This window comes from Hemicordylus capensis, chromosome 1, assembly GCF_027244095.1.
Source record: "Hemicordylus capensis ecotype Gifberg chromosome 1, rHemCap1.1.pri, whole genome shotgun sequence".
NCBI lineage: Eukaryota > Metazoa > Chordata > Lepidosauria > Squamata > Cordylidae > Hemicordylus > Hemicordylus capensis.
Genome location: NC_069657.1, coordinates 100,999,563 through 101,026,003, shown reverse-complemented (window position 1 = coordinate 101,026,003; position 26,441 = coordinate 100,999,563). Strand labels below are relative to the sequence as shown.

The window sequence follows — 26,441 nt, the reverse complement described above, 5'->3', positions numbered from 1 at the left end:
CAACTCAGAGGTCCATGCAGCCAGAGGCTTTCTCTTCTTTATGAGTTAAACAACCTTTGCAATCATGAGTATTCATTGCATGGTACATGGAGATAAAGAGAATGTGAAGGACCCCAAATGTACACAAGACTCTATAGGAGTCCCAGGATCTGGTAAGCCCCAGAGCAAAGTCTTGTATTGGGCTTCCCATGGTACAGTAGGCCCCTTTCCCCCATGGATGCATGGGCACTCCCCGCCCCCCGCACTGAAGTCTGGCTGTTGAGGAAAGGTAAAAGGGGAACAGATTTATGCCTTCTATCTGCTCCCTTTCCCTGAGGTCACCATCAGGGTGGGGGCCAAGGGAGAGTTAGATAAAGGACTCTCTGCTGCCCACAACTGCATAGTGGATTTCCCTGGTACAGTCTAATTTGCCTTTCAATCAATGTGAGTCCACACCTTGTGCCCAGCCTGGTCAACCTGATGTCACCACCCCTGCTCTATGCACTAACCAATGTCTACGTGTCATTGTTCTGGAAAATGGCTTTGTAGTCCTGACTCCTGATTTTGAAACAGTATGACTCCATTTTTCCGATCTTCCTAATACAAATGTTTGGATGAAGAAATATCGTTCAATTTCTTGTCTGCATAGATACTGAGGTTTTGGCTAAGCTTCTTCCACCACACACACCAGACATTCAGGATATAACAGTTAGACTAACTAAACATTACATTCAAATTTCTGTAATGAAATCCCAACAGCCTTTCATTTTAAAAAGAAAAAGGCACTTCGGGATGGATGATTTATAGTGGAGAAACAGAGCTCTGTGTGTGCATGTTCAGCCTCCCTCTGCTCAAACTCAAAGTCTCTTTAGGTTGCTTTAGATTTTAAAATGTGTCAGGAGAAAGATACATGTGACTGCATATTATGTCTGATTGTGATTTACGCTCAGGCTTCAAAGGGTCAAGTAAGGGAGAGAAATATTACACAGTGAGGCTCAGGACCAAACTCACTGTGCATGTTAGATTAAACACATTCTTAGTTCTGGCATGCTTACATTTTACTCAGCAGCTGAAGGAGACCTGATCCAGGCTGAGACCAAGGAGGTCTCTTTCCCCACTGAGATCCTGACCAGACCCCTTCATGGCTGCTATTTCCCTGGAGAAAAGAGCTTCTTCTGGCACTAACAGGAGCTTTCCAGGCAAACAGTAGCTGCAGGGATGACAGTTTGGATTGTGATTGTGGCAAGTGGGAATGGCTAAAAAATCATTTCCGCAACATTACGTTTGGGCCCTCTGTAACTCCAGAAAGTTAAAAAGCCAGCCAGCACTAAGCACATGTCAGAGTATGAGACCAGGACTGGGTAGAGCCAGGTTCAAATTTCCATTCAGCCATGAAACTTATTCAGTAATTTTTGGCCAATAATATCTCAGTCTGACCTACCTCACAAGGTTGTTGTGAGGATAAAATAACCTATCTATACTGCCCTGAGCTCCTTAGAAGATAACTGAGGTATAAATGTATTGTTATTAACAGCAGCAATTGAGGAGTTCTCTTGAAAATTGAGAAATTCTCTTTACATGCCTTGACATAATGTGTGTGCAACAACAATAAAAGGGCCATCTCAGCTGATCTCAGATATCTTGATGGGATATAGGGGGTATATGTTGTCTCAAGTATTCTAGGTCGAAGTCATTTTGGGCTTTCATAAGTCATAGCCAGTATCTTGAACTGCACATTGAAGAAAACTGGTGGGAAAATTTGGAATCCTAATGAAATGAAAAGCCCTGGAAATATCCCATCAGGAGGCAACATGAGGTGATCGGCATCATTCCAAGATGTGAAATTATCATGTGCATCTTGAGCCTACAGGAGTTCACAGTTTGAACAAACATGTATTTTTTTTAAGCATTTAAAAAAGAAAATCTGTTTTTAAAAGAGCTGCACAGCTTAGAATCCATCAGAAATGCAGTATGACTGCATCCTTCAGATTTGTACTGAACTCAGGATGAGCCAAATGTGCCATTTGGTCAACATAAAAGCAGCTGAATATCTGGTGGATCTGGTACTACAAGAACAAAACTCTTGAAAATTCATGCATGAGTGTGTGTGTGCGCGCACACACATGAACACACACAGGTTGGTTATAATTGCAAGTCTAAACTAGTGGTTTCCTAGCAGAGTGGTGGGCAGACTACAAGTGTTTCATATTCCAGATTAGATTAACAAAACCTAATGATTGATAAAACAATAACCATCATACATCAATAGGTGGCAGTATTTATATTGTTGTATTGTCCCATCACATATACCTTGCAGTCAACAGATGCACAATTTGATATGTTTTGGACATTTCCTAATTTTACATCAAAGAATAATGTTGTTGCCATAAATCTCCTTGACTAGATTGTGTTAAGCATATCACACCGGCTTTAAAATAATAAAGCGTTGAATTAATTCCCAGGCACATAACAGGCCTAATCAAATCATGTGGTGTTTGACCATCTGTTTCACAGATGCAAACCAAAGCAAATTTTCTAGTGACTGATAACTTTGTAAATTAATTGTCTGTTGTAACCCTGCTGTCAGCTCAGTTGCCCTAGCTTCTATTTAGAGGTTTCTGGGGCATGTTTTAGAAGTGTCAGATACATTTAAACTCTGTTAGCAGGTTACTAGAGGAAGGGGAAGCTCAAGACAGAAGGATTTGGAGCTTCACCAAGTTTCAGAACTCTGTCCAAAAAGGGGGGGGGGGGCTGGGAATATACACTCAGGATGGAAAAAAATCAGTTTTTGGTTTTATTTACTTATTGTTTTATTCTATCGTTTTATTAATTAATTCCCTGCTATGACTCAGCCTTTATTATTGGGGGAAATAGGTTAAGCATGGAGGAAAGACATTATTGAGGAGAATACTGAGAAAGGAGAAAAGGTGGAAGTGGAGGATATTTAATGTGTATACTGTTCTTTAGACTATTCAAAATGCTTCACATCACTGTTTCAATTATTCCTACACCAGTTCCATAAACAGAAGACTTTTGTTGCTCCCTAAAGTCAGACATTTGCGGAGGTGGGGCAGGACTGAAACACAATGGCTTGCTGCCTAGTGGCTTCATGGATGGAGTGAGATTTGACTTCTCACCACACTGTCAGCTAGTACATTACACCAGAAAGCTTAGAATTGGGGGGAAAGCTATAGCAGTTTAAGTCTTAAGTCATTTGAACGTGTGGTGGCTGACTACCTCCAGAATCTCTTGGAGGAAATAGATTATTTAGATCCGTTTCACTCAGACTTCAGGGCTGGTTTTGGAACAGAAACTGCTTTGACTGCTCTATGGGATTAACTGTGCCGAGAGAGAGAGAGAGAGAGAGAGAGAGAGAGATCTTGTGAATTATCCTGGACACCTTAGTGGCTTTCAATATCACTGACCATGGTATATTTTGGGATAAGGGTCCCAACCCAGACCCAGAGATCTTTTTCAGAGGCACGGCTCCAAGTGCCTCCACCAAATAAGGTGAGGTGGGTGGCTATTAGAGGGAGGGCCTTTTCAGTGGTAGCACCCCATTCATGAAAGAGTAGTGCATCAGCTGGTAACCTCCAGGCTTGACTATTGCAATGCACTCTACGTGGGGCTGCCTTTATACATAGTTTGGAAACTTCAGTTAGTTCCAAATGCAGTAGCCAGATTGGTCTCTGGGGCAACCTGGAGAGATCATATTATGCCTGCTTTGAAACAGTTACACTGGCTGCTGATATGTTTCCGGGCAAAATACAAAGTGCTGGTTATTACCTTTATTTATTATTATTATTATTATTATTATTATTATTATTAATAATAATAAATTCAATTTCTATACCGCTCTTCCAAGAATGGCTCAGGGTGATTTACACAGAGAAATAATAAACAAATAAGATGGCTCCCTCTCCCCAAAGGGCTCACAGTCTAAAAAGAAACATAAGATAGACACCAGCAAGAGTCACTGGAGGTACTGTGCTGGGGGTGGATAGAGCCAATGACTCTTCCCCTGATAAATAAAGAGAATCACCGCATTAAAAGGTGCCTCTTTGTCAAGTTAGCAGGGCTTTAAAGCCCTGAATGGCTTAGGTCCAGTTATCTTAGAGAGCGCCTTCTTCTATATAATCCTCACCGCACATTAAGGTCATCTGAGAAGGTCTGTGTCTGGTGGCAACTCAGAGGAGGGCCTTCCCTGTAGCTGCCCTGGGGCTGTGGAATGCACTCCCGGTAGAAATCCGTAACCTGAATTCATTGCTGGCCTTCAGGAGAGCTCTTAAAACCTATTTGTTTGGCCTGGCCTTCCAGGGTTTTAATATTGTTGTAAACTGTTTTTAACTGCTGTAAATATTCAACCTGGTTCTCCAGGGTTTTTAACGATTTATATGTTTTAACTGTTAATTGATTTTGTTTTATTTTGATGTAAACCACCCTGAGTGATTTTTGGAAGGGTGGTATATAAATAGAATAGAATAGAATAGAATAGAATAGAATAGAATAGAATGATATGTTCAAATACCAATAAAGAGTTTTTAATTTTAAAAATCCATTATTATTTAAGAAAGATCAGTTATAGGTCAGGCAGAACAAAAATCTCAACCTTCAGCCATCTCAATCCCAGGATCCAACCACCAGCTCAAACAAGAAACATTTTAGGAGCATTTTAAGATTTGGTTGCCCATAGCAACCAATAACTGAACATAATAGTTTTCTTTTTCCAACTTTCACTCAATTTCCCTTCCTTTTCCTATACTTTTCTTGTTAGATTTTGGGGAAAGCTTGGTGGGTGAGAGGAGATATTGTTTTGTTTTTTAACAATTTCTTATCAGACAAATTTAGACATGCTATTATTATTTGTAAAACTTTGCCAACAACAATTGAAGGCCCTATTGACTGATCGTAGAGCTTGGACTCCCAGGTGCCCCAGCTCTGTATGAATCTAATAAGAAAGAACCGGCAACTTGTTAGAAGTTTCTGAAAGACAACAGAAAACTAGAAGGCTATTGTGTAAACTTGCAGCCACTCTTGATAGCTGCAAGGTAAAATTCTAATATAAAATGATAATGAGGCAGCATTTACCATAGTAATGACACATAGGTATGCACCACAATGATTCAACTGAATCCAGGATCCTAAGATTCAACACTTTTCATCAACCTACAAAGATCCACACTATGAGACTATTCTCACGCGCACAGGAAAATGGGCAAAGGGAGCCTAGCCCTTTGAGCTTTGTCCTGTGTGCGTGTGAACCACCAGGAGCTGTGCGGCTCCCAGCAGTAAGCCCGCTTAATTCCACCCCCCCAAATGAGGTTAGTGGAGCGAGCACTCCGCTAACCCCATTTCAACAATCATGTGCCATCGCAGCGCAGCTCATGAGGAAACCCAAACCGGGAGGCTACAACAAGCCTCCCAGTGTCAGGAGGCTCCCCAGAATGCCCCATGCACTTGTGTGGGGCATTCTAGGACTTCCAGGGGCTGGGAGGCCCCCAATCCCCACCGCCCCAACCGGCTCTGTGATGGAGCCAGTAATCATGTGGGTGGCTGATCTGGGCGCCCAGGGAGGGCTGGATGCTCGTGCGTGGGGAGAGTGGATCAAGCCCACTCTCCCTACCAAAAGTCTCCTGGCTCTCCACACTGCTCATGTGGAGAGCCTTATTATTTCCCAAGAGTTCAACCTACAATATACCAAAGGAAGCATCACAAGAAGAAAGGAGGAGGAAAAGTTCAACACGCTGAGGTGCACCAGTGACACAACACAATGAAGATTTAGCACTCTCTGTAATTCTTATCAGATTCCCTGTAACCATAATCTCCCTCTCCCTCACACACACTTCACCTTAATTATTTTATTTTCAAGATCATGATGAGGCATTCTGCCAAAAATGGATGGTGTCATCAAGATGAACACCTAAGAATATCCCAGGACTGGAGCTTTATGGTTTGCACTGAAGATTGGCTGTGGTCTTGTTCACTTGACATAGTCATAGATATGAAAGCATGGATGACTGTTGGCTCCACCTCCATCATGTTGGCACCAAGTACATAGCAAGGTTGGAGTGCGCCCTGGGACAAACAGTGAAAATGGATCCCCAGCCCCCCGTCCCCCTTCAGGTCCCCTACCAAAGATGTGCCTCCTCCTGCATATATTTGCTGCAGAAGAACATGGTGAAAAACAAAATATTATTGACACACTCTTTCACTAACTCCTATGAAAATAATAGCACACGCTCCCCACACATGCAGACAGTTACACACTCACACTTGAGCATCCACATTTCCTTAGCTCAGGAACCCCCGGCCCCCACACCTCAGTTTTAATTCAAGACTTCCCCCTCCAACCAGGAACCAGCCGCATGCAAGAGGAAGAAAGCAAGGAGTGTAGTTTGATGCCCAGCCAGCAGCCCCCTTCCCTCAGAGGTGCAGTGACATTTGTCTCATTTCTTTCCCCCTATAATTTATTTCAGCTACAGCCATGCACCTGGCTGGCTCTATTGCATCACTAGCCGAACCCTCAAAGCTTCAGTGGAAGGCCTGGAATACAACCAGGAATACGGCTACAGGAATACAACCAGTGTTCCCTCTAAGGCCTGCGCTCACAAATTTTTTGATGTCCGCTCAGTTAATTTTAGATCCCGTTCAGGTGGAATCAGGAAGGCCCCACTCTGAATGTACATGTGCATACACTGCCTTGATACTCCTGCCCAGAGCAAAACTCATTCCACACACGGATGAAAAAAAAATTAGAGAGAACACTGAATACAACCATGCATACCACACCATGTGGTATGCCATTTTGAACAAATTTGTCAAGGACTAGCATTTCATGTAAAAAAACAAAATATTGATGATCTATTTAATTTTGAAAGAAGATGTACCATTTTATAGTCCAAAGTTACATACTTTAATGAATAATTGTGCCATCTTAAGTCTCTAGAGTACTGGATATATATCAAAAGGAATTAGGTGTGAATTCTGCCCTCCCATTGCTGGAGGCTAACTAGTAATGCTCTTAATGAAAGAGTTATACTGAAGTCCATCTAGTTCAGTTGCTCCAGAAATTAAAATCGATGTTGCTGCTGGATATGTGCTCAGAAGTAAAACATCTAATAAAGTAAAAGTAAAGATCAAATAAAGAATTGAAATACAATAGATTAAAAGTCTCAATTTTAGTGGCATGAAATGCACTAAAAAGGAACCATTTGAATACGAAATCTACACAAGTACAGAGAACAGTACTTGGTCCATTAAGCATTTAAGAGCCTGCATGGATGACAACACTTAAGGGCTTTTTGCTAGTACTTTGTGCTGGGGTGTAATTCACTTTGAATGAACAAGACTCTTTGTGCATTAAATGGTGCTTATGACTGACATGGTTATATGTAAACTGCATATAACACAAATGGCTTGGAGCCAGATATGGAGTACTATAGTGACATTAGCATAAAGAAATCCATGCTATTCCACTGTTTGTATCACATGTCTTCATTTCTCAATTTAGATGCCAGATGCCTAGGCTCAAATTAAGCCATGCATATGTTTCACAAGAACAAATCTCATGCATGTACAGTATTTGTTTTTTGCTCTAAAATAGGGAATTGTTCGTACTGTTTCCTAACAGGTTTGGGGATCTATTAGCGTGGACATGTCTGCTCCTATTTAGGGCTTGCAATAGATTCACTGAGTAACTCTAACAACAGATCAACGTATTTGGATCTCATCTCTCCCTCTCCCTCTCTCTCTCTCACACACACACGGTGGTAGTTGTTATCACTGAAAAAATTAAGATGCTAACTAGTATAAATATTCAAACAGCAAAGTACCAGAATAAAGAATATAAAATATTACAATATATACAAAATAATGTTAACAAAATACTCATAATATTTTTTTTAAAAGGCAAATCTTGTGAGGCTTTAAACTCAGAATATCTTAAAATATTATTATTATTATTTTACACAGTCAGACAAGTGTTAGTGACTGGTTTGTTTTATTCAGATATAGAGTCCTTCCCAAGGACCTGGGATGCCAGAATTTTATTGTCAATGTTGTTGCTGTTGTTAAAGATATCGTCGCAGAATATAGGCTGTTCCCAGTAAAGCTGCTTTTTGTAATTGGCTGATGGTGATTTCTGTGGCCCCTACGGTGTTGAGGTGCTCTTCAAGGTCTTTTGGAACTGCACCCAGGGCGCCAATGACCACTGGGATTATTTGGGTCTTTTTCTGCCACAGCCTTTCAATTTCAATTTGTAGATCTTTGTATTTGGTGATTTTTTTCTATTTCTTTTTCTTCTATTCTGCTATCCCCTGGTATTGCTATGTCGATTATTTTGACTTGTTTTTCTTTCTTCTCGACTACAGTTCTATCTGGTGTATTGTGTGGCAGATGTTTGTCTGTCTGTAGTCGGAAATCCCATAATATTTTTACATCTTCATTTTCTACCACTTTTTCAATTTTATGGTCCCACCAATGTTTGGCTACAGGTAGCTTGTATTTTTTGCAGATATTCCAGTGTATCATCCCTGCTACTTTGTCATGCCTTTGTTTGTAGTCAGTCTGTGCGATCTTTTTACAACAGCTGATTAGGTGATCCACGGTTTCATCTGCTTCTTTACAAAGGCGGCACTTGCTGTTTGTGGTGGATTTTTCGACTTTTGCTCTTATTGCATTTGTTCTTAGTGCCTGTTCTTGTGCAGCCAGTATTAAACCCTCTGTTTCTTTCTTCAAGTTGCCATTCTTAAGCCATTGCCAGGTCTTGGTGATGTCTGGTTTTCCACTTATATTGTGCAAATATTGACCATGCAGGGGCTTATTTTTCCATTTTTCTGCTTGGTTCTTGACTTGTTCTTTCTTGTAGGCCTGCTTGGTTTCATTGGTGTTGAATAGTTTCGCATTATTGACCATTTGAAGTGCATCTTCTTCACTGTCCTTGATATATTCTGCAAGGCCTCTTTTCTCCTCCTCTACTGTTTGATGGACTTGCAGCATTCCTCTTCCACCTGAGCTGCGAGGGAGGTATAGCCTATCGACATCACTGCGGGGGTGCAGAGCATGATTGATGGTCATTATTTTCCTGGTCTTACGATCTAGTGTCTCTAGCTCTGCCTGGGTCCAGTCTATTATTCCTGCAGTGTATCTGATAACAGGTATAGCCCAGGTGTTTATGGCTTGTATGGTGTTCCTGCCACTGAGTTTGGACTTGAGGATTTTTCTAACTCTCCTGATGTATTCACTTCCAATTTTTCTTTTAACTTCAGTGTGTGCAATGTTATCAGCCTGGAGAATGCCCAAGTATTTGTAATGTTCTTTCTCTTCCAGGTTCTTGATCTTGCTTCCATTGGGCAGTTCTATTCCTTCTGTTTTTGTTATTTTCCCTCTTTTCATTATTAATGCAGCACACTTGTCTAGTCCAAACTCCATTGCTATATCGCTACTGAATATACGGACAGTGTTTAGCAGTGATTCAATTTCTGACTGGGACGTTCCATACAACTTCAGATGGTTCATGTACAGCAGATGGTTGATTTGACTTGATGTTTTAGATGTTTGGTATCCGAGGCCTGTTTTGTTGAGTATTTGTGAAAGTGGGGTCATGGCGATTACAAACAACAGAGGGGATAGTGAGTCCCCTTGGAAAATGCCTCTTCTAATGCTAACCTGTCCAAGTGTCTTGCCATTGATTGTTAGCTGTGTACTCCACATGCTCATTGCTTTTTAAATTAATATCTGAATGTTTTTGCTGACACCAGTTGTTTCTAAACATTTTAGTATCCATGTGTGAGGCAATGAATCGAAGGCTTTCTTGTAGTCAATCCATGCAACACTTAGATTGGTTTTTCTTCTCTTGCAATTTTCTAAAATCATTTTGTCACTCAGCAGCTGGTCTTTTGTGCCTCTGGTGTTCGGGCAATTTCCTTTCTGTTCAACTGGAAGCTGTTTGTTAGTTAATAAGTGTTGCATCACTTCATCTGCTATTATTCCAGTTAATAATTTGAACATGGTTGGCAGACAGGTAATCGGTCTATAATTACTTGGAACTGCACCTTTTGCTGGGTCTTTTGCACCTTTTGCTGGGTCTTTATTATTAATAATAATTATTATTATTACTATTACTATTACTATTACTATTACTATTACTATTACTATTACTATTGCTAATAATTCAATTTCTATACCACCCTTCAAAAAATGGCTCAGGGCGGTTTACAAAGAGAAATAATAAATAAATAAGATGGATCCCTGTCCCCAAAGGGCTCACAATCTAAAAATAACATAAGATAGACACCAGCAACAGTCACTGGAGGTACTGTGCTGAGGGCGGATAGGGCCAGTTACTCTCCCCCTGCTCAATAAAGAGAATAAACCCATTAAAAGGTGCCTCTTTGCCAAGTTAGCAGGGGTTATAATAATGGGACTAAGTTTCCTGTGCACAGCTTTTTTTAATTTTAGATTTAGTGCCAATAATGATTTCAAGATTTTCACTACTATCACACACACACACACACTGCAGATTCAATACGAGTTTGTGGATCTGTAAAATACTTTGTAGGGCAGATATGTCCTGGAAGGGCAGCAATACCAAGATATACAACCCACCATCCACTCTAAAGGAACATGATCTTCAGACACAATCTGAGAAAGTTCATGATAGTATTGGATTATGAGTCTCATTCTTTTTAAATGATTGGCTCATTTCAATGCTGAAGAGCACCAATATTTATTTAAGCAAAAATAGAGTTTTTGGTTACCTGTGCTATTGATATTAAAGACTAGTTTTTGGGTGACGCACAGTGATCAAATTTGAGAATCTTTTGAACCAAGCCTTCTTTCAAATTTTAGACTGATATCAGATGAGTGGAAAGGCATGACAGGAAGTCTTCAAGGATAAAACCTACTAGGGAGAACAGCTAAACTACATATATATTCCAAACATTTATAAAGGCAATTAAATAGTAGACTATCACATAACATTGAGATGCTTTGAAATCAGCACCAGTCAAAGATACTAACTGCAGCCATGAAGAGAGAAGGTAAGATGAATGCTGCTGGCTTGTGTGGAGTAGAAGCTGATCTCCGATAAGGCTGCTCCAGTAAGAATGGAATAATCAGAAATAGAACTTTATTCCAAAAACATATATTTGTGTGGAACAAAAGGCAATGCAGTTTATTTTAATACATTGGCTGCATTCAGATGTAACGGCTAAACCACAGTTTAATCTGGCCAAGGTTGTAACTCCATTATTCTCAAATGCGTGAAACCATGGTTATGGCCTGAAAGCAGACTCTGGTTTGCCTCACCAAAGTCCAATTGGAACCTCCAGTTATCTCTAAGGTCCGCTGCCAACACCTGAGGTTTTGCCACCAAGGTGTTACATCCGACTCCTTGTGCCGTTAGGATTTCCAAACCGCAATCCCAGAGAAGGAGGCACAGACTTGAGGATGTGGCCACTTCATGCTTTTGGTGCTTATTGCTGGAAGGCTCTCAGAAAATCAGCCACACCCCTTCTATCAGCTATGTAGCTATGGAGTTGCCGGCTATAGGAATGCTGCCATGCCCCCATCCTGGACTGGCCAGCCAGTCAAGCCATGCAGTCACTCGGAGGAACCCCCAGTTCTCACCTTGTACCTTGCTGCCCCCACCTGGCAAGCAGTAGGGAGAGAGCACAGGATGACAGGATGGGCACTAAGCGCTTTGCTCCTCAAAAAGAGAGCAATAGTCATGTATGCTCACAAGCAAAAAAACCCCAAAGTGGCAACATGAGCAGGGCACCCCATCACAGTGCCGGAAAGAAAGCAAATGCCTGGGAGTGGGGGAAGAGGGACCACCGGGGTCAGGTATAAAAGGCAGAGAAGCAAAGTTCTACTTTTTGCACATACAGGTTGGGGATGAGGCAGCCAGCCCTTTCCCCAAGTGGGGAGATTTGCTCCCTAAGTCTTGTTCATGAGAAGGGCCACCTGTGATGTCCCATCCCAGACATCATCACGCTAGGAGACCTAGCCCATCAGTCCCCAAGGAATGCTTTTTCACGAGGGTAGCAGACTAAGGGGAGCGAGGGAGAATGCTCTGTGCAGGAAAGTTGTAGGGATGGGCACTTGGGCAACCGCTACCAAGCTGCTGTCAAGCCCTGTGCCCTGCCAGCACACACACCCAAGTGGGGATGTGCACTGCTGCCTGCAGCCCCAAAGAGCAAGCCTATTGTCCCCGGCCAGCTGGAAACCAGGGCTCTCCTCTCCTGGGAATTCACACACCAGGAGCTCTGCATACGGCCTGGGAGCTTTGAATGAGTTTAAAGGTCCATACCCAGGTCCTGTGCCCCGCCCACATAAATGGGTATGCCCTGGCAAGTGGCCCATCATGATGGGGATAGCAAGCATGCACAGGGCATCCCCTCCTCAGCTAGGGAGCAAATATTTCAGGGTGGTGCTCCTGTCCACCTTTGAGGGGCTGCCACAAGTAGGAATTTAGGAACAACAAAGTTCTACTTTTTTAACATATTGGTTGGGCCCAGCCCCCCCCCCCCAAATTATTCATGAGCAGGGCCGGGCGGCTGGATTGGCAGTGCTCCACCATTGGAGCCTGCACCAAGAACCACGGCTAAAGAGAGTGCCAAACCACGGGGACACCCCCAGATAGTTCATGAGAAGGACAATCAGAGGAGAGGGGAGTGAATTGCTGAACAAAAACTCTACTGATGTATGATGGCAAAACATCTCCTTGTCCCACGGACAGCCCTCTCACAAAAGTGTCAGGCCACTGGGGTTATAAATAGAGCAAGGTTGCTTTTTGGATGGTAGCTGTTGAGAATTGTACCCCAGAGAAAGCTTTCCATGTCTTGGGTACTGCGGCCAAGCTGTTGCAAAAATGTGCCTCCTGCCTGCCCACCACCCATGTGGAGATGTGCAATCCGGCCTGCGCCCCCCTCCCATGGGCAACACAGCTGTCCTGTGGAAGCTGGAAACCGGGGCTCCTGGGAATCCCCACAGTTGGAGATCTGCATATGGCGCCATGCTAGGCTGGACCTGGGAATTTTTAATGGGTTTAAAGGTCTGTGCCGCAGACCCTTGCCCACACTGTCCATGGAAATGCTTTGGCTGGGGTTCTATTGGCAGGCTTTGAGAGGCAGCTCCTCGGCAGGGATTCCCTAGCGCCCCATTTATATCTTTTTCACAGAGAGATTTGGGGTTCATGCCCTCCAAGCTTAGTCATGATCAAGGCCAGTTACCAGGGGCAGTCTTGGGTAAACTGAAACCCTTCAAGAATCTAGCCACCCGACCCAGGGCTCACTGGCCAAGCATGAGGAGGAAAGTCCACAGACAACTCATGAGAAGGACCACTGCAAGGTTGGTGGCGGGGGCGGGGGGAAGAGACATGCAAGGACAAGTCATCACTGATTCAAGAGGGCTATACATGCCCTTTCCCCAACAAGATCTCCCTCACAAGAGTGTCAGGCCATGGGGGGGGGGGCTCTGAATAGAGCCAGGTTGCTGCGTGCAGGTGAGCCATGGGGAGGGCTACACCAGAGACTGATATCTTTGTCTTCGGGATTGTGGGCAAGCTGCTTCGAAGCCATTCCTCTTGCCAGCCCACCAGCCCATGTGTACATGTGCACTCCTGCCACACACACACACCCCTGGCACAGCCACACCACTATCCCCGAGAATGGGGGCGTTCCTCTCCAAGGAATCCTCGCAGTGGGATATCTGCATATAGTGTGATGACAGACCAGGACCCAAGAATTTTGAATGGGTTTAAAGGTCTGTCCCAGTGTCAACACTTTCCTCCCCTCCGCACACGTGCCCAAGCAAGGAGAAAGGGAAAGTCTGCACAGGGAAAGAGGGTGGAGACATTTAAAGGAGATCTGTTCCATTTTTTACAAAGAAAAGGTGGGAAAGTGGGGCCCAGCCCCAGAGACGTCGGGGTTTACAACCCAGATTTATTCATGAGCAGGGCTAGTTGGATAAGAATCATTCCAGTTTTTGGAACAATTCTCTCTATGTGACAGCCCACACGGACTACACCCGCTCACAAGAGTGTAAGGCCATGGGTGCTCTAAATAGAACTGTGCTGTGCGTTGGAAAGAGGTGGGCAGGGGTATCCCAGAGACTGCTTTCCTTATCCTGGGGATGGAAGCCAAAGTGCTGCAGAAAGAAGTCCCCTGCCTGCTGTCTGCACCTGTGCACAGGTGTGCCCTCTCCTGCAGCCCCTGCAGTCAACCTTGCTGCCCAGGGGCTGGGGTAAGAAGAAAAAAAGTGCCCTCTCCCATGATTCCTCATGTACCCTTATCTGCATATGGAACACAGAGTTGGACCTGGGATTTTAAAATTTGTGCAAATGCATGGCCCCATTGGCACACTCCACGGCCATGCACATGAGAAGACATGGGGTCTTCTGTGGGGCACATGCAAGGCTTCAGAGGAATTTGGGGAGAGGAAGGTAGTGGAGAATCATTTTTATTTTTTAACAAAGAGAGTTGGGGGCTTGACTAAAGCGAGGCCCCCTGGATTCCCTGGTGGTTAAGTGGGCTGGCTATACTTGTGAGCTTGCAGTGCCCAGATGGGGATTTGCCCTTTTGTGGGCAAGACCAGTTTACATCCCCAGTAGACTGGTGCTCTAATGAAACTGCCAGCCCACCAAGCAGCCAGTTGCCGGAGAGCAGAAACTCACTTGGGTCTGCCTGGACTGCTTTGCTGGGGTCACTCCTCATGACATCTTCCCAGGTTATGGTGGGACAGACACCCCTCTCCCAGAATCTTTTGTCCTTCCCCATCTGTATCCCATTATAGAAAGTGTGGGTTTTCTCCTCCCTTCCCCCTATAAAGTGAAATTCCACACACACCCGGCCCCAAAACCACCGGGTAATTTGTGCTTGTGTGGTGCTTTCAGGGTGTGGAGCCACTTGGGAGCAGCAGTGTCGTGGCTAAAGAAGAAGTGCTGGCATTGCAGGGCATTTAAATGGCTTTCAATGACCCTTCCCTACCGAAGGTGGGCAGAGCACTCCGAAAATGCATGATTGTGCACATCCCTTCTAGATTGTGGCCAAGCTGCTGATGCAGTGACGCTTTCCCCACAGTTGGGCCATGGAGCTGGCTGGGATTGGCCTTGGATGCTGAGCAGTAGGGAGGGGCTAACCTCTCCTGCAACTGGAATTTGACTGGCTGCAGTTTGGTGAATATCTGTGGCAAAATTGGAGTTAAGAATTTGAACCCCAGCCACGATTAACTGTGGTTAGCCATTATGTCTGAATGTGGCCTTGCCCGTATTAAAGAATCTAAAGTTGCAATTTGCAGTATCTTTGGAAGAAGTCATCTAATTTCTAAGTAAAAATTAATAAGCACAAGCTACACCACTGTTAGTATGCTTATTAGTACCAATAGCTATTCCATTTGATTATATTTTGAAAATGAAAAATGAATTCAAACTTTGCTTCCTGTGTGATCTTTTAAACACTCCTGTTATGAACATTGGAAAGATTCGATGCTTTCTTTTCATTTTACAATCTCAAGCAAGTCAACGGACGATCAAATTAGCTGAAATTGTTATTGCTGGGCATCCAACAAAGACTGACAGACCTTGTAAACAGTGCTTATTGGCAGTTGGGCCAACGGATTCCTTACAAGAGGATTATGAACAATTAGCATAGTTGTTTCTAAACAGGCAAGACAGCTGTCTGAAAACCACCAATTTCACAGTGTCAAATGGCCTGGCATCTTTTCCCCTACACTTAGTGAGTAAAATTTTAGTTCTCTGGGGCTCATTGCTTATTTTCTGATCACTTGCCAGCAAAGGTTTTTTCCTATCAAAAAAATGCAGAAAACATTAAAATTAGCAAACTGAAGATCAAGGTAGACAGCTGATGTCAAAAGGAGGCCCACCCATTGTCGCATTCACATTGCTATTAAAGCAAAGAGTTGAGCCTCCACAGTAGCCCCCTCCCACTTCAAAGTGACCCCAATTTAGGTTTTAAAAGGGCTTAGTGGCAATATCTACTGCCACCATTCAGTATTAAGGATATCAAAAGATTATCCTCAAGAAGTGAAAGTCAGCCCAGTATTTAGAACTATTTATAAGAGCTAAAGCCACAAAGGCTGCTTTTTCTGTCATGTGGATTTAGGATTTAAAGGGCTATTAATATAAACAGAATATCTACTGAATTATTACAGATATTCTGTATGTATGTATTTGATGAAAATTAATGGGGCAGAGACTGTGACAGCAAAAAAAAATATTCAAAGATGACCAACTACTGTATTACTCCTGATATTCATCGCCATAGATTAACTAATTCACAATTTCAAAGAGAAAAAGGAAGAGATTTGTTGTCTCATAAGAATTTGTACTGACAGCGTAGAAAGACACTCTGACCTTCACTGAGCTAGATCCTTAGTTAGCAACTAATTTTCTTGGGTGACCACTTTGATAGCGAAGTGAGGGCAGGCAGGCCAAACCTTCCCCTCACATGGCCAAGCAACAAGTCATTTTTTTCTTTTTAAATGGATGTATTCCCTCCATTCTCTTTTTTGCCTTAGGTTAGGACGTAGGTGCCAAGTGAAATTCCAGCCTCATGCATCACTGATAGAGGGAGGTCTTTCTAGCCAACTAGCCATAAGTATTTCAATGTCAGAGGAATTAAGCAGACAAAGGGAAGTTATTTTAAGACAAAGGAGGAAGGATATATGGTATTGGAAAGTGAAACGGGACAGACTAGTACGCGTTGATAGACCTCTCCTCCATGAAGTTATCCAAACCCCTCTTAAAGCCATCCAGGTTGTTGGCTAACACGACATCTTGTGGCAGAGAATTCCACAAGTTGATTATGCATTGTGTGAAAAAGTACCTCCATTTTTTGGTCCTAAATTTCCTGGCAACCAATTTCATGGGATAACCCCTGGTTCTAGTGTTCTGTGAACGGGATAAAAATTTCTCTATCCACTTTCTCCACACCACGCATGATTTTATAGACCTCTCCCTGCAGTCGTCTTTTTTCTAAACTAAATAGCCCTAGGTGTTGTAGCCTTGCCTCATAGGAAAAGTGCTCTAGGTCCCTGATCTTGGTTGCTCTCTTCTGCACCTTTTCCAGTTCTACAATGTCCTTTTTTAGATGTGGTGACCAGAATTGTACGCAGTACTCCAGGTGTGGCTGCTCCATAATTTCATATAAGGGCATTATAATATTAGCCGTTTTATTACTTACATTTATTATTATTTTTATATCCCACTCTTCCTCCAAGGAGCCCAGAGCTGTGTAATACATACTTAAGTTTCTCCTCACAACAACCCTGTGAAGTAGGTTAGGCTGAGAGAGAAGTGACTGGCCCAGAGTCATCCAGCTAGTTTCATGGCTGAATGGGGATTTGAACCCGTGTCTCCCCAGTCCTAGTCCAGCACTCTAACCACGATACCACGCTGGCTCTCATTATTTTCAATCCCCTTCCTAATGATCCATGGATGAATAATGATGAGGGGCAGGAAGTGAAGGGCAGCAGCAAATCAGCAAGCAGAGGAAATAATAAGCACCACTTTCCCCTGGTACTTTAAATACACAAATCTGTATATAATATATAGTTTGGCCCTTAATGATGAAAAGCTGAAGACCAACAGGGCACAATAAATGGGCAACATACCTGGAAATATTTCAAGTTGTTGGCACACTACTAATCTCACCTTTGCATTGTTAATTTCAAGGACATACATTCCTTTTGCACTGGCAATAAAGGAGAATCAAGATTTTATATAAATAAGCTCAATTTCCTTGGGTTATTAAATAACCACTCAAAAGAGCGATTTACAAAAAGTGATCAAGGTTATTACCTTTGGCGGCAGCATTAACTTTGCACAGTAATTAAGAGAACAAATTATCTATCCATGATTTAAGCCAACAGTTGTCATAAAGCAAAAACAGATTACAATAAGAGCATGAAGCTTGACAGGCAAATTAGGCAAAACATGTTACAGGAGAAAAAACTTGCTTATTGATCTTCTGAGGAAGCTGACATGAGCAATACACTTTTCTGGAAAACCAAGTTCAGACCTTCGATAGATTGATCCTCATTAAGGGACAAATAAAAGTTATTAATAATTTAGATGTATTTATTGAACACACTTCTATTCCACCTTTTCAAAACCACAGCTGAAAAACATTAAAAGCCAGAATAAATATCACAATAAGAACGCCATCACAATAGCAACAGGAGAACCCATTTCCAACTACCCCACCACTTCCCTCTTAGACAGTGCGGGCACACTGCCTTTTGCTGCTTGAGATGAATACAACGAACTTCCGTGTGCCCCTCGATGGCCCCATCCCATGGGCGGCAGTCAGCACTGCCCTACCCCACCAACCTTCCTGGCCCCAACCCTGCCCCCTTCCCTGGCCTCATCTTGCGACTCCTTCACATTGCAGGCTAGCCAGGCAGTGTGCATCCAGGAGCTGTTTCACCCACCACCAGCCTCTCCCCATTGCCATAGCTCACCTGCTGTACTCTCTTTGGGTGTTGGAGATACAGCAGGAAAGAGAGAGAGAGAGTGAGACCTGGTTCACATAATCATTTGAATTTGAGTTTAATGTGGGTTGCTGCTATTAGCATGATTGTGTGAACCCCCATGGCTTATGGACTGAGATGAATCCAAGATTCCCGCTTTGGCATGGATTCACACAATCACGCCAATGTCAGCAGCCCACATTAAACCTAGATTCGAACAATAGTGTGAACCAGGAGAGGGAGCGAGAGCGGGCGTGCGTGCTCGTGCTGCAGAAGCAGCAGCCAGAAGAGGCCAATGGGCAAAGCTCTGTTGGATGCTTGCTGCCTGAAACACCAAACAGTGGTGCACCTCACCTGGCAAGGAGACTGGCAAGGAGTAAGGGTGGAAGCATGGGCGGGGGGGGGGGGTAGGCTGGCAAAGAGGAAGAAAACAGGACAGAGATGAGCTAGGGCTGGCAGCAGCAGGCAGGTGGGGGTGACACCTGCAGCTGCTAGCAATAGGCCCTAACATGGACACCTCTGAAAATGAGGAAATAAAGAGCAGAGTCCTTTATTAGTCAACAGAAGGGTTGCTCATACTAGGACTTAGTAGGGTTTCAGCAATAATTGTAATAACAACACAGTAATAGTGCTCAGACATGATTCAGATAAATATTTGCAAACCATCATTCACACAGAAGGGAAAAGCTTTGGAAACTATAAATATTTTGTCTCCTCTTTAAAGTATAACTGGAATTCTATACACATGTTCATTAATTAAATCCAATGGATGTCAATTTATATTGCTTCCTAACAAATGTATGTAGGTCGGAAGATTCTGCTAGAGGGAGCGGAGGGAGAAGGTTAATCAAATCTTAATTCTCAAAACTCTATAATCTCAGTATCCTCTTGAATCAATTCCTCTCTTGTAGTTTTAAACTTTGGCAAGATCCTTTCCTAATATAATCACCAAATAAGCATTCCTTGCTTGGCAAATTCTCCATATTAACCCAGAAGGCACAGAGAGATAAGGGCATTAAAGACATATTTTGAGCAGAAAGTGAAGTCATGTTTAACAGATATCCTTGCTGCAGCACTATAAAACCTTACATTCGTCAAAGGGAACATTCTAAATTAGTTCAACATTTACATGAACATATCTTCACTTTTTCAGAACACCAGTCTTCTGCCCAAATTCACTGCTAAAGCTAACATTCGTCAGTAACTCGAGAGTTACTTCAATTGCAAAAATCTTTTTTGAACTGGTTATGATTCCACAGGTACAAAATGTACATGTTTGAATTTGACACACTACATGTATATATAGTAGCTTGTCTCATACATATCAGTGGAGGCCCAATTATTTCCCAATTGCTATCCAAAAGTCATTTAGTCAAGCACCTAAAAATGCCATTGAGTGCAATACAAATTGTAATGTACAGCATGTTTATTTTGAACTCAGACATCACACTCAAGAACAAAAAAGTCTCAATTAAAGTCCGCTTTGTCTGTCACAACCCAGGGACATCCTTTTAAGAGAAGAGGATTAATTAAGGGCTGGCTGACACATGTCCCTATGTTGCTCAATATCTATCTACTAGGGGACAAACTAAATGAGATGTGTGTATCATTGTCTAGTTAGGTGCTTGCTTTTATATTGAAGTAGTAGCCATTCATTAGAAAAGAGGTTCCAACTTTGGATCCCCAGATATGGTTGGATGACAACTCCCATCATCCCCAGCCACAATGGCCAAAGAGATTAGGGAAGTTGTAATCCGACAACAACTGGGAACTCATACACTGGAATATTTTAAATATTTGATGACTGGGTGATTAATGTGTGAATTAACTTGGTTGTAAAGCATTGCATTTGAGGTGGTGAGAGGAGATACAACCTGGGGCATATGGAAATGCCTCATCACACATAGAAGTCATCACTGATAAGGCAGTGCTCAAGTGATAGAACATAGGAGAACATAGGAAGCTGCCATATGCTGAGTCAGAACATTGGTCTATCTAGCTCCGTACTGTCTACACAGACTGGCAGCAGCTTCTCCAAGGTTGCAGGCAGGAATTTCTCTCAGCCCTATCTTGGAAATGCCAAGGAAGGAACTTGAAACCTTCTGCTCTTCCCAGAGCAGCTCCATCCCCTGAGGGGAATATCTTGCAGTGCTCACACATCAAGTCTCCCATTCATATGCAACCAGGGCAGACCCTGCTTAGCTAAGGGGACAAGTCATGCTTGCTACCACAAGACCAGCTCTCCTCCCTATTCACATGCATGTATGAACCAATCTCAAAGTAGATTCAAAAAGTGACCTTTCCCAGTGGAAGGTAGTTCTCTGCATTCACTCTGCTGTGTAAGTCACTGAGGCGCTTCACACAAGCAGTGTGAAGTGCCGAAAGGTCTGCAGGGAGAATAGATTTGCCTGACCCTCCCTGCAGATGATCGCTTACCTTTCCCTGAGTGGGTGGATTGCCCACCAAGACGAGCAGCGGCTCTCCTGTGGGCCACACACGGCTCGCCCAGCAGCTCTGGGGGTTGGGCGCAGGGAAGCACCACCATGTGGCCCTCCGCGCCCCCAGAGCCCCAACAACACAACATGCAAGAGTGTGGTGCTTTACAGGAGCACCCCTCCTCCCTGAGTGTGCTTGCCATGGCTGCAAGCAGTCACAGCAGACACACGATCACTTAGCCTGGTTTTGTGGCATGCTCGCACCCAAAACCCGGGTTAAGCAGCTACTGAAGAGGGCTCACTGGCGGGAGCCACGTGGCTCCCGGCGGTTCTCACATGCAGCAAAAACCAAGCTTGGCTTTCCTAGCCTGGTTTTTGCAGCTTGTGAGAACAGCTTCAATGTGTGATCCAAGTTTCTTCAAAGTGTCTTCAGTTGATCCTCTCCCCTGGCAAGCCGGAATTTCTTGATTACTTGTATTCAGTAAGAAGACCAGGCTTTAAGTGATCTCTAGAGGCGGAAAAGAACCCATCTGTTTGCAGCATTTGCCATCTGGAATGCTGATATAAAGCGACACCCAATCAAGGAGCACCAATGTGCCAAATTGAAAGAGTAGAAAGTCAGAATATATAGAATAATGGAATATATCGAGTTGGTTGTGGAAAGCTAGAACTTGTCATGGTAATAACAATCCTTCTTCCTGATTAGCTCCTCTCCATGGCCATGTGGAGCAATGAACACACTGTAACCCTTTTGCCAAGTTATATTTCCAGCAAAACTGTTGGCCTGAATCACATATCAGCCTTTTCTTTCAGGAAGTCAACCTTATGACTTATTCCAATTGTCTGGATATCTGTAGAAAACATAAAGTAGACTTGTTTCCTTTTCTTATATCAGCTTTTCAAAGAGCTTTCTGGGTCCTGTGGAAAGGTTGTAGAGTTCAATTATCCTACAACTTCTTCATCTCAAAGGCTCACAATACATGTGAGAGTTTTTTCCAGAGCTCTGATGTGTCATTCAGCACATTTTAATGCTCACTGTTTTATCCCCAAATAATCCATCAAGGTTTCCATTCTAGAGATGGATATATGTAGCTGAGATAATAAAATACCAAGGACCACACAGGAAAAATGGAAGTGAACTGGGATTTGAATCCATGTCTCCAAGGTCTACTTCTTACATTTTGTCCAGTAGTTCCTACTGAGGCTGTTCTCACAAGCAGGCAAGCCCAGGCTAAAGCAGCCAAGCCTGAGATTAGCTGCTTGTGAGAATCACCAGGATCCACGCAAATCCTGGTGTCGCTGTGGCAGAAACCCCCCACCGCCCCTGGAGCCCGCCATTTAGTCACGGTTAAGGGAGTGGACATGCCCTTAACTTGGGCTCATGTGCGAGTGCCGGTTACTCCCAGCTGGCACTGGCACAGATCCCTTACGCACCACAGGACCATCATCTGCGGGGTGGGTAAGCTTTACAAGGCTTCCTCCCTGCCCGCCCAGCCTCAAGTTTGATGCTGAGAATGGCCCCACTGTGAACAAGCACCTAATTACCTTTGAAACACAATGAAAGGAATCAGTTTCACAGCACGACAACAAGTTGCACTCTTATGACTTCATTGACAATTTTGAGCATTAACTGTTTTACAATAAGCTCTCTCTCATTCATTTTCAGAGCAACCTTGTGTGAGGCAGGCTATTTATTCAACCCATTTTAAAGAATGGAGGCTGGGTGCATGGTGACCACAAAGACCATCTAGTGGCAGTAGGCTGGGTTCAAACACTTTACAAAGGTACAAGTACAAAATCCACATATTGGGTACAACGGACAAGACCTGTGACTAATTTTTCTTGTAAAAAGATTTCTTAACCTGCCAATTAAGCCATAATAAACCCTGTTTCAAGAGTCTTTGCGTCTACTCCAAGATTAGCCTATCTAGTCCCCAGTAAGCTTCTCTATTAGGATGTGTAATCTGTCCTGGGACAGATTGGGAGTAATGTTGCATGACTACAAAATCTATGCCACTATGTAATCCATGTACAGTAGTTGTAGAAAACAGATCAAAGAATAAAGCTGAACACAGCTAAATCCTCCACCTGTAATCTTTCTACGGTCTTTGAGTCAAGAGTCTCATAGAGGCCATTTGCACAGAGGACAAGTAACTTCACATGTAGCTTTAAGCACATAAAAATAATATAAGAAAAACATAACCAGGTCATAAATGTTTTCCTCTGGCAACTGTTCATAAAAATATGCCAGTGTCTGCAATGACATCCTCGCAGCATGATAAAATTCCAACATTGCTGCCATGCAAGTTCACATTTAAACAAGTTCCAACTTCTCCATTAAAAGAATGAAGATCAACAGCAAGTGCATTATTTTGTAGCACCAAGAGTCCGGGTCAGTAACTACTTTTGCTGATGGACCATCTTAAATGTGGGAGTAGGTAGAATTCCAATGTATTCTGAAGATGTGAAACAAATCAGACCATCAGTCCATCTAGTGGGGTATTGTCACAGAGCTGGCAGCAGCTCTCCATCTTTTTTATCACCTACTACTATCAAAGAAAGCAACATGGCTCTGTGGTCGCCAGAAGTCGACACCGACTCATGGGCACAACTCTACCTTTTACCTGATCCTTTTAACTGGAGGATTAGGGATTGAACCTGGGATCTTTTACATGTGCTCCTACTGAGCTATGAGCCCACTGAGCCATGGCAAACACAACCACCAGTCCCTTCCCTAGCATTTCCAGGATACTTCAGGATGAACCCTTGGAAAAGTGATTAACACTGCTATTATAATATATAAAGGGTATCAAAGTCCAATAGATCTCAGAGCAACTTACTACTATACAAATGTGTTTAGGATTTGGCTGCTTACTTGTTGAAAGGTGCCTGGTTTCTTTGTTATTGCCCTTGTAGACTCAAACAGATTAGAAAAACAAAGCAGGAAGGGTTATCTGATGCCTATTATATATCCAGTTACATTAGTCATCACTCTTTTACTGATGTAATGGCAGAGGTTAATATAAAAAGGAGCAGGATGAGTCTCAAGTTTCATACCCATACTAGACTGGCCACAATGAACACTACACATTGTATCAAGAGAAAAGATCACACACATTATTTATAGCAATATTTAACATTCAGCATTTTTTTGTAAAGAGCCATTAACACTGCATCATTCCTTGCAAATATACAAAGCAGGTGTAACTGAAGAGGTCATAGGAGCCTTGCTGTGGTTATGTTAAAAACAGAAGGTGTTGCTAAGATACATGGAGTTTCTGATAAAAAAAATACCTTGCAAATTTTAGGTTGTCAGAAATGTAGTTTAGTGGTATCACTTTCAAAAGCCACAAAAACCAGGGCAGTTTCCACTTTAGTAACAGTATTAAAACAGCCTCCCAAGTGTACTTTTGGGTGTCAAGTCTATGTTCTGATACCTGCATAAACAGGCCATTGTAAGAGCTTTTAGAATGTGAAAGGTCCAAGCAAAGAATGCAGCACCAAAATGCTGCAGATCATCAAGCTTGCCAGCAGCACAAGTCCTGCATTTATTTCAACGTAGTCTGAACAATGAACATGTCCTATTTAAACCAATGACCATTGTATTGTCACTGTGCTTGGACAATTAGTGAGTTATTAAAATTATTTTTATTTAATTAAAGTCCAACTTGCCTTTTGGCCTAGGTCATGCCTACAGAGCAATTTTACAAGAAAGCTATACAAAATATGAGAACAGCTGAAGTACCTACAGCTACTTCCTAACCATGTTAACTCAGGAGGTTCCACTCAGTTCAGTGGAACTTACTCCAAAGTAAGTGTGCTGTGTTAAATTCAGACACAGGGCATTTCCTCCTTAAGTACAACCTAGCCTACAGACTAGCCTTCTCCATTTATTCCCTGTACTAGGAAAAACTCTCTGCAGCCTATGTTTAGAGCCCTGTCAGGAAATAGAAAGAACCCCGATAGTAAAATAATTACATTACCAACATGCATGGAGTCTGAATTTAGTAATCAATGTTCAGACAATACACATTGTACTGCAGCCTACAATAATCCATGTTCAAGGTAAATGTGCTGCCTAAACCTTTTATTTTAAGCAGATGCTTACATTCCACCAATCAACCCACATTTTCCCCTTCTGATACAGATGACCCAAATGAAGAATGGCAGCCTCTGCTAATGGCAAAATGATCCAAACCCATGTTTTTTGCTGAAAAAGAAAGCAGTACCACAATCCAGAAAAATAAAAACCATGAACTTTCTGGGTTCAAGAGGCAATTTAATAATAACAAATTGCTAAGCAATCCCAATGCTTGCTTAGAGAACATCTTCTTCACCATGAGCCCCACTGCCTGTTGAGATCATCTAGAGAGGTTCGCCTGCAGTTGCCGCCAACTCATTAGGCAGCTACTTGGGAACCGGCCTTCTCTGTAGCTGCCGCTGGACTTTGGAATGTGCTCCCTGATGAAATAAGAGCTTCCCCATCTCTGGCAACTTTTTAAAAGGCACTGAACATGCATTCATTCACCCAGGCTTTTAATTAGATTCATGGTTTAAATTTTTAATGCTGGTTTTAAAAGATTCTAATTGTTTAATTGTTAATTGATTTTAATTGTTTTTATTTGCTGCAAACCACCCTGAGCCATTTTTGAAGGGGCAGTATATAAATCAAATAAATAAATAAAACAAATAATTTGTTTTGATACTCAGCTTGTCCTCAGTGGATAGGGCAAAAAAGTATCAAACACAACATTATGTAAGGAACTGAAACATCTTGCAAGATGGTTTCTCATGATGAATTAGTGTTGCAATGCATTGGGAGAATTCTAGACAGTTCTCTTTTAAATTAAATTATTTCCTGCACCAAGAGAGTTCTGTTTATTGGGTCCCCTGCCCCCCCCCCCCAAAAAACCTATGCTTTTCATGATTGGCTCCTTCCCCTGCTTGTGGCAAAAACAAGCAGAACATTTGTATAAATCATATAAACTTCTTAGAAAAGATTCAGAGAAATAAGAACTACATTGATTTCTTCCCTACAATAAAACATTGCTTACAAAGTTGCTTCAAATTACTAAATATACTGTTTATTTAAGAACACAAATATATTTAGAGGCGTTATATCCCTCTTTATTCTTTCCTTTCAACCTTTATATGAAACCAAGTTCCAAACTTCTTAAGAGAAGGTCAGACATACATTTCTGAATCAGGGTTACTGTTCCTCATTCTCCTCCTAGCTAGAAACTAGCAAGAGGTGGGGAACAATCAATTAGGCATTCTTCTTGAGACAGATGGGGGAAAATCAGATATCTTTTTCGGTTAGTTTCTACACAATTGTTTGCATTTTCTCCTTATCCCTTTTAGAACACTGCTTCATTTCTCTCAATATTAAATCCAGGTAAAAGCCACTCCCTGCTGCAGCAATTTGCAGTGGGTCGGGAGGTGAAGTTGTAAACCTAGCCCCACAGGCAGGCACATGGGGTGCCAGCATCTTACCTCCCCCTCACATGACTTGGGGTGGCCAGTTGACTTATGGCCAGC

General features: G+C 42.7%; 1 protein-coding gene across 4 annotated transcripts in view; it reads right to left on the bottom strand.

The window, feature by feature from the left end:
- The window catches only part of NAV2 (neuron navigator 2), a 410,389-nt gene that overhangs the window by 301,345 nt on the left and 82,603 nt on the right, over nucleotides 1–26,441 (bottom strand). The window lies entirely within an intron of this gene.